Source organism: Antechinus flavipes, chromosome 1, assembly GCF_016432865.1.
Source record: "Antechinus flavipes isolate AdamAnt ecotype Samford, QLD, Australia chromosome 1, AdamAnt_v2, whole genome shotgun sequence".
Classification (NCBI taxonomy): domain Eukaryota; kingdom Metazoa; phylum Chordata; class Mammalia; order Dasyuromorphia; family Dasyuridae; genus Antechinus; species Antechinus flavipes.
Window position 1 is genome coordinate 216,321,985 of NC_067398.1, and position 14,238 is coordinate 216,336,222.

General features: G+C 34.0%; 1 protein-coding gene across 4 annotated transcripts in view; it reads right to left on the minus strand.

Moving 5' to 3' along the window:
* EPN2 (epsin 2) overlaps positions 1 to 14,238 on the minus strand; it is an 88,105-nt gene that overhangs the window by 62,427 nt on the left and 11,440 nt on the right. For 2 of the 4 annotated variants that reach the window (XM_051996639.1, XM_051996645.1), the window contains exon 2: positions 8,529 to 8,699. The exons of the other annotated variants lie outside the window; for them this stretch is intronic. The gene's annotated coding sequence lies outside the window, so the exon portion shown is untranslated. The remainder of the gene's footprint in view (positions 1 to 8,528; positions 8,700 to 14,238) is intronic. 4 annotated transcript variants of the gene reach the window in all.

Consider the following 14,238-nt stretch of genomic DNA (forward strand, 5'->3'; position numbering starts at 1 on the left):
GCACATGTGTCCTCTCATCATTATTATTGTATCATTTCGTCATGTTAGACTTAACCATTTCTGAACTTATTTTTATTTCTTCCTGTTCATCACTTCTCTTTTTCCCCTTATTGATGTTACTCTAAATATTCCTCCATATGGTTGTTGGATTTTCTTATATGAATTTATAATTTTAACATATGATCCTCTTCTTTTCATCAGTATTTGAAGAAATATTCTGCCCCCAACCCCAAGAGGTTTTTTCCAGGTTTAAGGTTTATCTGATCAAGACCCAGTGATAACTATGAAAGTCAACTTTGTTTCCCAAAGTTTAATGGTTCACCTTGTTTTTTTACATTGTATATTTTTACATTACATTGTATAGTTGTACTTAAATAGCTTTGAGGCTATTAGTAAAATTTAACTGACTCTTTCCTTGGATCTTTTTTCTTCCCCTTGATTTACTGGGTTTTTCTACTCCTTCACTGGAACCACTCTGTGAGATTTAGTTTGGTAGACGCGCAATTTCACCTCTTTTCCTTTTCACTTTAATGCCCACTTGGATCAGGTTTGTAATACCAGGACAAATATACTTTTTACTATCCCTCCTTAGGTTCACTCTACCTGTAGCCAAGAATCCATCATTTCTATATTTTAGGTAGCAGTATGAAAACTGAAATCCTGTTCTCAGAAACCAATTTATCAATAAGACTCTATTAAACACTTAACCTGTAAGGAACATAGTATTAAGCTTTGAAAGATACAAAGAAAGAAGTGAAACTCCCTGCCCTCAAGGAATATACATTCTAATGGAGGAGACAATGCGTACACATAAAAGAATATACAAAATGAATCACAAGTATTTTGGGGAGGGATATGACAACAGCTAGAGGGAATCAGGATAAGTGAAGCTTTTTTAGAGGCAAATTAAAGAGATGCTAAAGAATAGAGAAGATGAGAAGTTATTTCAAATATGGGAGACGGCTTGTCCAAAGGCACAAAGATAGAGCATTGGGAACAATAAGTAGGCTAGTCCTCTGTAATCCAATTGATTAGATCACAGACTAGAGGAAAGTAAAATATTAACAACTAAAAATGGCAGGAAGAAGGTACCAGGTTGTGAAGACTTTTAAATGTCAAAAGAGCTTATATTTAGATAGCTAGGTAGCACAGTAAAAAGAGCACTGGCCTTGAAATCAGACTTTTCACTTCAATCAATTCAGCTTCAGAAACTCACTAATTGTGTGACCCTGGACAAGTCATGTTTGTCTCTGCTTGTTTTTTCACCTGTAAAATGGAGATAATAGCAGCATCTACCTTAAAGGGTTTTTGTAAAGATTAAATGAGAATGACTATAAAGCAAGTGTCTAACACATAGCTAGAACTATATAACTGCTACCTATTATTTGATCATTAACAGCATTAAGAACCCCATCTGGTATTTGGTAAGTAAGGCTGGGGGGAAGGAGAAGAAAGATTAGATCAAACCTGCCCTTTGGGAAATTATCTTTTGCCACTTTTGTAGAATATGAATTAGAACAGGGAAAGGCTTAGGGCAGAGAGCCTAAACAGCTATTAAAATAGTAGTGGAGAAAAGATGCTAAAAGGCTGTGGAGCGTACATAAGCTAAGAGAATGGGATATATGTGAGAGATGTTGTATAGTTTGAATTTTGGCATGTTGAGTTTGAGATACCTATTGGATATTCAGTTTGAAATTTTGGTTACCAACTGTAATGTGGTACTGAATTTAATATGGTAATGAGTTTAGCAGAATGACTAGGCCTGGGAGCCATCTACATATTATATATAAGTGAACCCATGAGACCTGATGAAATCACTCAGAGGAATAAAGAGAAAAGAAAAAAAGGCCCAAGATGGAGAACATGTACATCCAATTAGAAAACATGCTATGGATGATGAAAATTAGCCAGAAACAGTCAGACAAAATGAACTGGGAGAAAGGAGAAAGCAGCATCCTGAAAACCCAGAGGGGAGAGAATATATCCAGGAGAAAGTAGTCAACAATATCAAATGCAGCAAAGAGGATAAACATTTTCTTAACCAGTTATTCACTTCCCCAAACTGACAAATCTTTTTTCTTTAATACCCAATGGTGAAGACAAATATTACAAATGATCATTACTAATGTTTTCTAGAAGTCTGTTCACAACATTTTTCCCTTACTTCCCTTTTCCAGGACTCAATTTCCTCATCTTGTAAAACGAGTGGGTTGATCTAGATCAAGGATTCTTAACCTTTTTTGTGTCATGAGCCCTTCTTAGCAGTCTGGGAAACCTATAGATCCTTTCTTAGAATAATTATTTAAATGTATGAAATAAAATATACAGGATTACAAAGGAAACCAATTATATTAAAATAGTTACCAAAATATTTTCAAATCGTGATGTAGTGATATATAAAAGGTTTGCATACTAAATAAGATATATTTAAAATATTAGCAAGTTAAATATAAAATTTTATTTTTTAGAAAAAATGTGAAGACTTTTGCTTAGCTTGAATAAGAACATTACATTTCAGAATGATCTTTGACTATGTAACATATATCATAAATATCCCATCAATTTTCAACTGTAGTTGATATGAAAATATAATTTCTATTGGTGACAGAAGTCACAAGTATTATGAATATTACCAACTATGGTTTATTGTCTATATTCATCATATAAGGAAATGCTAAATTTCAGGTGGAAAATTAAGACGTAATTTTTTTTCTGACAACCAAGTTCACAGAATCCTGAAAATCTATTTATGTGACTTCTTGTCCTCAGACCCCAAATTAAGAATCCCTGGGTCTATGTGATTCTCTAACACTCCTTTCAGTTCTAAAATTCTAATTCATCTGCTTTGTCCATACTTTTTTCTTGAGAATTCTAAGACCAGCAATGATTTAAAAAGCTCAAAAACTCTTGGGGGAGAGCCAAAGGTTCTTTCAACTCCATACTCACTCACATTAGTAGACCAACCCTTTTTTGTAGCTGCATTCCTTTCTGAATTAAAAATAGCTTAAATTTATGATTCTAAGGCATCTTTGTCCTCATAAGGTTTCTTTCCTCTCTCACTTCAAGAAGCCTCCATTTTTCCTAAACCTAAATAATAGAATTAGAATTCTATTTCAGCAATTATATTTCAAATGACTTGAAACAATGTATGTACAGACTGACAGAACTAGTAATTGAAAAAGCAGTCAAAACTTACACTAATACCTAATACTAAAGTAAATTAGAGATCATATTGTTAATTCTTTAGAAATAAGACCCTATTTGATGACTTTTAAGTTCCCTTCCAATTCTAAGATACTGTCATATCTATTTTCACCATCTAAAGCTTGATCTTCCTTGGAACACTATTTCCAATTTTAGGCAAAAAGCAATGAATATCAAAAGAATACTAATGGAACAGGTATCATCAATTTAATTCAAACATTTACTAAGAAAGTGCTCTGTTTAAAGCAGAGTTTTAGATAAGGCACAATCTCTGATCTCATAAAAACTTATATTCTAATAGGAAGCTAAGATATTCTACTAATGACCTAAAGCAAATCATTTCATTATCTCTGAACCTCATCTTTTTTTTTTAATCTGTAAAAAAAAAAGGGGGGGGGGAGAGATTTGCATTGTTAGTGGAGTTGTGAACTGATCCAACCATTCTGGACAGCAATTTGGAATTATGCCCAAAAGACTATGAAACTGTGCATACATACCCTTTGATCCAGCAGTGTCTCTACTGAGTCTGTATCCCAAAAAGATCATGAAAAAGGGGAAAGGACTTACATGTGCAAAACTATTTGTGGCAATCCTTTTTGTAGTGGCAAGGAACTGGAAGATGAGTGGATGCCCATCAACTGGAGAATGACTGAATAAGTTATGGTGTGTTAATGTAAAATAAATACTATTTTTCTGTAAGAAATGATGAACAGGCTGATTTCAGAAAAGCCTAGAAAGATTTACAAAAATTAATGCTGAGTGAGATTACCGAAACCAACACAACATTGTATACAGCAACAAGATTATGTGATGATTACTGTGATGGACTTGACTCTTTTCAACAATGAGATGATTCAAGGCAATTCCAAATGACTTGGAATGGAAAATGCCATTCACATCTAGAGAAATATGGAGATTGAATCTGGATTGAAGCATAGTATTTTCATTCTTTGTTTTTACTTGCGATTCCTTTCTCTTAGCTGTTCCCCTTTTGGTTCGATTTTTCTTTTACAACAAGACAAATATGGAAACATGTTCGAAAGGATTATTCATGTATAGTCTATATCAGATTGCTTGCTTTCTTGGGGAAGAGGAAAGTAAGGGAGGGAGGGAAAGAAAATTTGGAACACAAAATTTTGCACAAATTAATGTTGTAAACTATAAAAAAGAGGCCACCAGATTAAATTATATCTTAAATTACTTTTAATTCTAAATACTATGGTTCTATGCCAACTCATTAGCAAGTTATCAAAGTGATACATGAAGAACTGGGATAAAAATCATTACTGACTGGAAGAACTCTAGAAGGCTCATGAAGGGAGTGGCATCTGAGTTGGGTTTTAAGGAATAAAGAGAAAGTCAAGAGATAAACTGAGGAGGGCATGCCAGGCCTAAAGCAATGTGAGCAAAGATTGAAAGTAAGAGTTTAAACGTGGGAGATTGAGTCTATAATGGCAGTATTGATAAAAACAGGGAAGTCAGAAGAAAGAGCAACTTCTGAAGAAATACAATAATCTTTTAAAATCCAAGTAATATGGTTGGTACTGTTGGAACAAAGGTAGAAAAAGAAAAAAAGAAAGTTGAGAATCCATTATGCAGTATTTGTGAGGGCAAAAATTAATTACTACAGACTCTAACATAAAGGAAATGGCATTAGCTTAGGAGTTAGAAAACCAAAGTACTACTCCCAAACAGTGCCATTGGATAGCCATGTGGCTACAGATAAATCATTTTCCTTCTGTGAGCTTGGTGGCCTCTGTTCAGTCATCATCCTTCCTGATCTCTCTATTAACATGACATCATAGACCCTTTCTTCCTGGATACTTTCTTCTCTCTAGGATTTAGGGAGATAGCATTTTCTCTCTCTGTCTCTATTTTCCTCCTACCTATCTGAATAGGTTGCCAAATCTTTCCATTTCTACCTCCATAATCTCTCATATACATCCATTTCTCAATTCACATTCTAATACAGATCCTCATCAGTTCTCATTTAACTGATTAATTTTCCTGCTTCAGATCTCTCCCCAACTTTAAGCTAGCCTCTACTTCAACCAAAAGGATTTTACTACTATTCAGTTCTGACTATGCAATTCCACCCTTCTACTCAATAAACTCTAGTAGTTCCCTATTACCACCTGGCATTCAGAATTTTTTACAGCCTGGTCTCAACTTATCTTCTCATATTTCTTATACATTACTTCTCTCAATGAACTCTTAAAGTTTATAGCTATACTGGACTTTTTAACGTTCTTCAAAATGAACACTCCATTTCCTGTCTCTATGATTTTGAACTGGCTGTCCCCATACCTCAAATGCACATCTCTCTTACCTCTGACTCTTAGAATCAATCTCTAATTGACTTCAAGACTTAGCTCAAGTATCACCTTCTACACATCAAGTCTTAAGTCAACAAACATTTATTAAGCATCTTCTATGTACTAGGTACTGTCCTAAACACTGAAAACACAAGGTTAAAAACAATCTCTGTACTCAATGAGCTCACAATCTAATGAAAAGCTCATAATTGAATGCAGGCCTGGCCTAAAAACCCTAACTACTAGTATACTTCTCAAAAAATTGCCTTGTGGTTATTTCGTGTAAATCTATACCTGTACATGTTTGCTTCCCCCAGTGGAATGTAAATTCCTAGAGGGAAAGATTTATCTTTTATCTCTAAAACCTAAGTCTAGTTCCTGTCAGTGTAAATGCTTAGTGATTAAAATTATATGTAAAATGAAAGATGATAGTTTTGGTGATTTCTTAGGTCCCTTCAACTTCTAAAATTCTTTGAATACGGAATTCTTCCTCCTGTACCAAACACTCCTCAGAGATGACAAGCTAAGTAAGATATTTAAAAGGATGTCAATATTTTTCACCTAAAATGATGTATCAACTCCTCCAGAGAGAAGAAAAATAAGCACTACTAGCTTCTGCTAGAACTACTCTTCCACTTCAGAAAATGTAATAGGTACTTACCAATTGCTATCTTATTATCATTAATACCTACCAACATTTATTGAGTGTCTTTTGTACATATAATCCTCTAAAAGGTGCCATTTTGTCCACAAATACTTAATTAAATCCATTAAGCAATAGTTTTTGTTCTTCAAAAAGCTAACTTGATAATTTAATCACCTTCTAGCTTGAAAAAAGGAGATATTAATAATTTAAATCAACAACACCTACAAATTCTGTTTTCCAATAAAATATAGTACTTAATTGTAACTTATTAAAAGGTCCCTAAACTTAATGTACTCATCTGGACAACATAGCTGCTTGAACAAGAGTCAAACAACAGATCTCCCATTTACAAATTAAAATGAAAACTCTTAGCAAATAATGATGAAGAAATCCTTCTAGTGAAGGCAGCTAGATAGCAAAGTGGACAGAGCAACAGACCCTGGGATCAGAAGGACCTGACTTCAAATACAGCCCGAAATACTTAACATTTACTAATTGTAAGACACTGGACAAATCTCTTTATAAATATCTGCCTTATTCTTCCAGCCTCTACTATTTCTACTTGCACAAGGCACTTGGATCTAGGTATCAGCCAGAAACCAAAGAGTAATAGGAAAGGGGAAGGTTGCCAGCTTCCCAGTGGGATATGGATGGTCAGTAAGGTTCCTTGTCTACAAGCATCAACAGCATGAAGGGGTGCCCTGAGAAAGTCCTTGGGCAGGTACTTTCGAAGCATCGGAGGAATGGCTTCAGACCAGTGTAGTGTAAGGCCTAGGGGCTTTAAGGCCCATATTGCTGCCCCGAGAAGCAGAGAAAGTCCAGGAGATTCAGCACTTTGAACCTCAAAGATACAAGGGATCTTAGCATGGGAGAAGGAAATCAATGCAGAACTCAGGAAATCCCAGGAAAGACATGTAAAAGTGGCATAAAAGCCTAATTCAGGAAATAAAACTGAAGAGATAAGTAAATCACAGTATCGCTATCAAAATGAAACGAGATAAAAAGTGAAACAAAAGCTCTGTAGGAAAACTAAAAGGAGAAATAGTTTAAAAAGAGGTAAACACCTAAAAAATGGCTTCCTTTGAAAATAATAAACCATACAGAGCTCAATGACTTCATCAGAAATATTTGAACAAAATCAAAAGGCTGAAAAAAATAGAAGAAAATTAGGCCAACTGCTCAAAAAAACCTAAATGATCTAGACAACAGGTAAAGAAAGATAACTTAAGGAATGCTGAATTCCCTTGAAAATCATAATAAAAATTCTGAAAATTTATTTCAAGAAATCATATATAAAAACTGCCTTAATCTATTTTAGAACTATAAGGAGAAAGATAGGAATCCACAAAAAATCTTGAAAGGAAACCCAAAAGTCCCACGAATATCAACCAAAATCAAGATTTTTCATATCAGATAAAAAATACTAGTATTTGCAAAAGAATTATGATTATGTAAATTATTTTTTAAATGAATTACAATATAGATATAATGGAAAATTATTATGCTATAAGAAATGACAAAAGTATTTTAGATAATCTTGCATAGAATTGACTTATGCAAAGTGATTACTATCAAAACAATTTATAAAAGGCTAGCAAATACTATAAAGGAAAACAACTTTGAAAGTGCCTTATCAATAGAAAAGCCAATCATGTTTCCAGATGAAGCAATTTCTGATAGGAAAGTGATAGACAAAAAGTGGAGAGGTGTTTTTAATATGGCCACTATGTAGATTGGTTTGGCTTGACTAAGCTTGTTAACTCATCTGTTTGTTTTTTTCCTTTAAAAAACAAAATATCAAAAATAAAGTCACCAAATATCAAGTTTCTACTGAATGACTTGGGGGATTCTATGACTATGATAGATTCAAAAAATAGAGAAAAGTACATTTTCTCTTAAGAGACAAGTTTGGTCATTATAATTATGGTGTTCAATTCCATATTTTTATTCTTTGTATTTACATTACAATTATAGTGTTAGCTTTTTTTTTTTTTTTAATCTTTATGTTAATACACAGCTGCAGTCATTTGTGCATTTTGTCTTCCTCATTCTTTGTAATAGTGGAGGTCCAGAAGTACAGAACACTGAATGTACCATTAAATTTGGTTATTAATTAATTTTACTGAACTGCTTTTCCCACTTTTTCATTTTTTGTTACAAGAAATAGGTAGAGCAGGGAATGATCTATTCTGAAATGAAGGCTACATAGAAACAAATATCAATAAAATTGTTTAAAATAGTTTGAACTAAAAAAACTAGATGAAACTAAAATGTCAAAACATTAACTAAATCAAGCAAGCACTTCATTTCAGAACCTAGAGTTCAGTATTGCCCAATTCATTAAACATTTATTAAACACTTACTATGTGAAAATGTTTCTAAATGCTATGAATACAAAGAGAGATTAGAGAAATCTTGCTCTCCATCTACAATTTGACGACTGAAGAAGCAGGGGAGAAGAATCAGAACTTCCCATTAATGCTGAGGAGGAGTTTGGGTCCCCTGAGAAGATTGTACAGTCTTGATGTTGATCCCTTATGAAAATAAGGCAAACAAAAGAGATTAATGTGTTAGCATAGTAAAGTCAATATGCATTTTAAAAACTTCATTAGGTTGCATTAACTTATACTATAAAATGTTATGATTTATTGTCCCCCAAATGTCATGAGAAGATTCCAACATGAAACTGTCAAATGGAAACCAAGAAGCATCTAGAAAGGTACATTTGAAAAAAAAAAAAAAACTCATGAAAAGTTCTTGGCAAGAATTCTTTATGGTCAATTGCTACAGGCTTAGTCCATGCAGTCAGTAAACAAAACAATTTACAGCAGACTGTAATATGGATAGATTAAAAGTAATCTTAGACAATAGCATAATATTGAATTAAATGGTGAGGGAGTACACATTCTAAATCAACAGATCAAAAGCTACTCCACTGGGCTATGAACACAGCTTTCATTTTTGTAATCGCATCTTTCTGGATTAACCTCAAAAAATGAGGATAAAGTATTACTTCTGTTTGAGTTTGAACTATGTTATATAATCCCTCAGGTTTGTGTAACTCATGGCCCCGAAACTCAGATATCAGTTATTATGATCACTATCCAAACCTGAGGACTTTCTCATGAATATATGTTTTCATTCAAGGTTTCCACTAGCAATATCAAAATTTGTTTCCTGTATCATAGATCTCTATAACCAAAGAAAGGGATCTTCTCATATCCAATGCAGGGTAATAATGAATATAAAACAATTTTTATGTAACCCAGCAAAAGCAAAATTTAAAGGATATTCCCCAAGGACTCAAAGTAGTCAAAATAACTTTTTCTCTATCTAGTGAACCCCCCTCTATGTTAAATCTTCCAGACTAATAGAAATACTACTAGAAGATTGATGTGTTCTCCCAAAAGACAGACAGAACTAGATGATAGTTAGAAAGTAAGAGTTCTTTTTGCAGGCTTGTATAGTTCATATTATTTACAACATTAGTCAAAGCCAAAAGTTCAGTTTGCTCTTCTAATATAATAGATCTGTGTCATGGTATTCCTCTAATCAAATTTCCACTTTATCCATGGACTTGATCCAACAGTTCCTGTTTCACTGTGTCACTCTACAGCTACCTTCATTGACTACAATATCTGAATTCATTTCATTTTCTGAATAGATCCTCAAAGATGCACACTTGTCCAAGATTCACAGCTTGTCAGCTGGCTCTTCAGTCCCTGTATTTCTAACTTTAAAGTCGAAGTCCAAGAGTTTATCTCTATTTTATGAACTAGTCTTGAATCAATAAATCATCTTCAACAAAGTATCCAATCCTTTTCACATGCTACTGAATGGAGCTCAAGAAAATTCCCAGAACAGAAATGACTGAACTACTGCAAATTGATGTTGCTTAAATCTCAAGTAAGTTGTTACTGTGACAAAGCAGTCCTTTTACACCTTTCTAATCAATTCACATCCAACTCCTGGTGACTCTTCTAAATCTTTCTCTCTCTTCAAACTTCCTACAGCTCTTCCTTCTTTAAGGCCCCTAAAAGAAGCATGCTTCATTTTTTACTGAAAAAAAACTGAGGCTTTAGTCAAAGCTCCCTATTTTCCCCTCCTCCTTGTATCACATCACTCAAATGATTTCTGGCACTACCTTTTCACTCAAAAAGATGATCTTTTTTCTTAGTAAGACAAAACCATTCCACAGGCACAAGTGATTCAATTCTGTACCATCATCTCTAGCAGATTAATGCTAATGGGGAAGATATAGGATCTAATTTCAAATTTCTCCCTTTCTACTATGAACTTTCCTGATACCTATAAATAGACCCATTTCTTTCCCATCCTTAAAAACTCGCACTCGATCCATGCAATTCCAATACCTATAATTCTCTATCTTTCTTTTGTGGCTAAACTCCTTTTAGAAAAACTACCTACAATGAATGCCCTCCCATTCTATTCCTCTTATTCTCTTTTTAACTCTTGACAGTCTGGCTTTTGACTTCATCATTCAACTGAAATTATTCTTTCCCAGAATTATCAATGATTTTTGAATTGCCAAATCTAATCACTTTTTCTCAAACCTCACCCTTTCTTAACTTTTCTGTAGTTTCTGACATTCTGTTTCCTTGATACTCTTTTCTCTGTTTTCATGACCGCTTTCCCCTGATTAACTTCCTACCTTCAAGACTGTTCTTTCTCTGTATCCTCTGCTGGCTTTTTATCCAGGTATTGCCTGGGTGTCTCATTGGGTTTAGTTCTAATCCTTCTATTTTATTTTGCTTGGTGATTTCATCAGATCCTGTGGACTCAATTATCATCCTTATGAAGATGGTTCTTTGATATACTTATTCAGCCTCAATCTCTCTGTTGATCTCCATACAATTTCACCCCTCCAACTACTTCTTGAATTGGTTATCCTTAAGACATCTTAAACTCAACATGTCAAAAACTAAACTCATTAACTTCTCTCTCAAACCTACTGCTCTTCCTGACTTCCCTATTACTGATGAGGGCACTATCATCCTGCAAGTCTTATTCTTGACTATTCACTTTATCTCACTTCCTATATCCAAATTTGTTGCCATATCCTGTTGAGTCTATCTTTGTAAAATCTCTTGTTTACATCCCCTTCTCTCCAGCATCATCTCAAGCTTGGACTATTACAGCGGCCTTATTTTCAGTTGTATACCTCAAATCTCTTCTTACTCCAGTCAATTCAACTTGTAAAGTGACCTTCCAAAAAGATCCTTCCCTTACTCAGTAAACTAAAGTATCTTCCTATTTTCTCCAGCATTACATATAAACCATTCTATCTGGCTTTCAAAGAAAATACTTCCTTAATAACCTAGCCCCTTCCTGCTTCTCTGGTCTTCTTTTATTCCTTACTATTGTCCTATGATTAACTCTATGATTCAATGACACTTGGCCCTTGGCTGTTTCTCACAAAGGACAATCCAACTTCAGACTATGCACTTTCACCCATTATCTCCCATACCTGGAATGCCCCCCCCCCAACTTCTGTAAGTTCTACAAGAAGCCTTTCCTGTGTAATTCCATCCCCCAATGCTAGTCCCTTCCTTCTGAGATTACCTTCCATCTACTTGTATGGGATGTAAATAATTTTTATGTAATAGTTGTTCCAATGTTTTCTCCCCCATTAAACTGTGAGCTACTTGAGAACAGAGACTAGGGATTTTTAAAAAAACCTTTATTTGTATCCTTAGCACCAAGCACAGCAAACTGGTACTGTACTAGCCACTTAGTAGTCCTGTAGAATTGATTTGACTTTGTATTTATTACAAGGCCAAGATAATTCACATTTCATCAAACAAGTGGCATTGTTGGAGGAGTTTAACAACCCCTTAAGGAGGGATTCAAAAGGGATCCCTAGAAAATACCCTCTATGTTTTTTAGATATTTGTCATTATCTATAATAAAAGACATACAGTGATACTTCTAGTAACAAAGAAGACTATAATACATTTCTTTGTGACAAACTTCATTATAAAGGCTATGTTATATCTGAAAAACAGGAATACATGTCTCCAACAGGAGAGGACATACTATAAGATTACTTAAATAAAAAATAAATGCTTAAACTAGACAATTGCAGGGTGTTGTTAGAGTTGGTAAAGGTCTTAAAAGTTATCTATTGTGGCAGTGGCAAACTCAAACAGAACTTGGAAGGCTATTCAACTATACATAAGGATTCCTATGCTATGTTCCATTGAGTTTTTATTTTGTCATATATTTTGGCAGGCACTTGGAATTGTTCACTTGTTTGATACTTCTGATCTAGTCCAGCTTACCATTTTTTCAGATAAAAATGACTTGTGTGAAAGACTTAAAAAAGAGAGAAAAGATATGTTACGTGAATTAATGCAAGAAAGAGAAAGGGAATGGTAGAATAATAGTGTTATGGGGCAGAGCTAGTTACAGTGATCCATACTAGAATAGAAAGTCTTCCAAATTTTGGAAGATTTTAATGAAATTGGGAAGACAAACTTTTCTAACTCCAGCAGCTTCTGAAGTGGATCTCCATTCAAGGTCCCAGAAATAATCACTAATATTATTCATAACTAAGGCATAAGTTGCTGGCATGTTCATCCTGGATAAGTAGGGTCTAGAAGGGGAAGTGTAGAATGACTTGAAAACAAGTACAAATGATTGACATCACATTTTTTTTTTCTCTTTTGATCAGGGCAAGGTGACAGAAAAGCAATGATGCCTAAAATGGTAGACAGATTTACACTCAGCCAGGAGCTGAGTGAAGAGAGGTGATTTGAATAATTAAAACAATTGTCATGAACTTTCCACTTCTGCTTAAGTTGGTCCTCCTTTCCATTGCAAAGGAGCAAATCTTATCTCTTCACAAAGGTTATTTTTGATGTGTGAAGTTCCAGTTAACAGGAATACTACAGTTGAGACATATACAATACCAACTCTGCTTCAAATACTTAAAAAAAAAAAAAATCCCACTACTAACAATTTCATAAAGAAGTCCTAAAGAGAAGATAGTATCAAAAAGGAAGGAAAAGTCAAGTGTCAAATGCTACAGAAACTCAAAAAGAATGAAGGGGGGAGAGGGAACTGGATTTAGTAATAAGGAGTTCCTTATTGAGTGTAAAAAGAGTAGTTTCAGCAGTGATGGGGGTAGAAAGAAGATTGTAAAGACCTGAGTAAAGAATGAATGGTGAGAAAATGGAACAAAAGAATGAACTTTTCTAGAAGTTTGGCAGTGAAGGAAAGATGAGAGATAGGCACAATTCAACAAGTATATTTTGTTAACCAAGATTCCTTTGTGATGGGGACCCTAATTAGTCTCCACTTCTAGGTCAGAGGAAACTAGAATGTGAGAAACAAACTAGTAAGTAATTAATATATACATACACTGCCTGGCTCTTTAGATTGCAGCATAGTGAAATACTGAACAATATATTAGGCTTCAGGAAACTTGATTTTTGTTCCCCATTTTGTCATAGGAGCATAGCTAGAAGCCATCTCAGAGGCCATCTGGTCAAATTCCCTTAATTTAGATTTGAGGAAAGTGAAATCAATGATGGTTAAGTGACCTGACAAAGGCCATATGTGTATTAAGTATAGGATGCGAGATTTGAAACCTGGTCCTCAGAATCCAGAATCAATGCTCACACCACTATATCATATATTAAATAGCTATGTTGGCTTTGGCAAAATACTTAATATTATTCTATTTCTTCATCCATAAAATGGTGATAATTCCTGTCCTATTTATTTTCTGTAATCTTGCCCATCTTACATACAATATTGCAAGAATCAAATGAGAGTACTTTGCTCTCACTCATATTTTAAAAAGCATTGTAAGTGCTGAAATAAAGTATCATTATCACCAATTGCATTAATTGATTTTTACATCCTGTTTATAAAAAAAAGTTTACAAAGTAATAATGAGGTTTAATCTCCATACTCCAGTAATGGAGAAGTATCAAATTATTGAAAAGTTTTAAATACACTTCTCAGTTAAGTATATAAGTAACACCACTAATATTCTATACAAATTGAACAGTAATGAATAAGCATTTGAAACTAAGGTATTTGCTG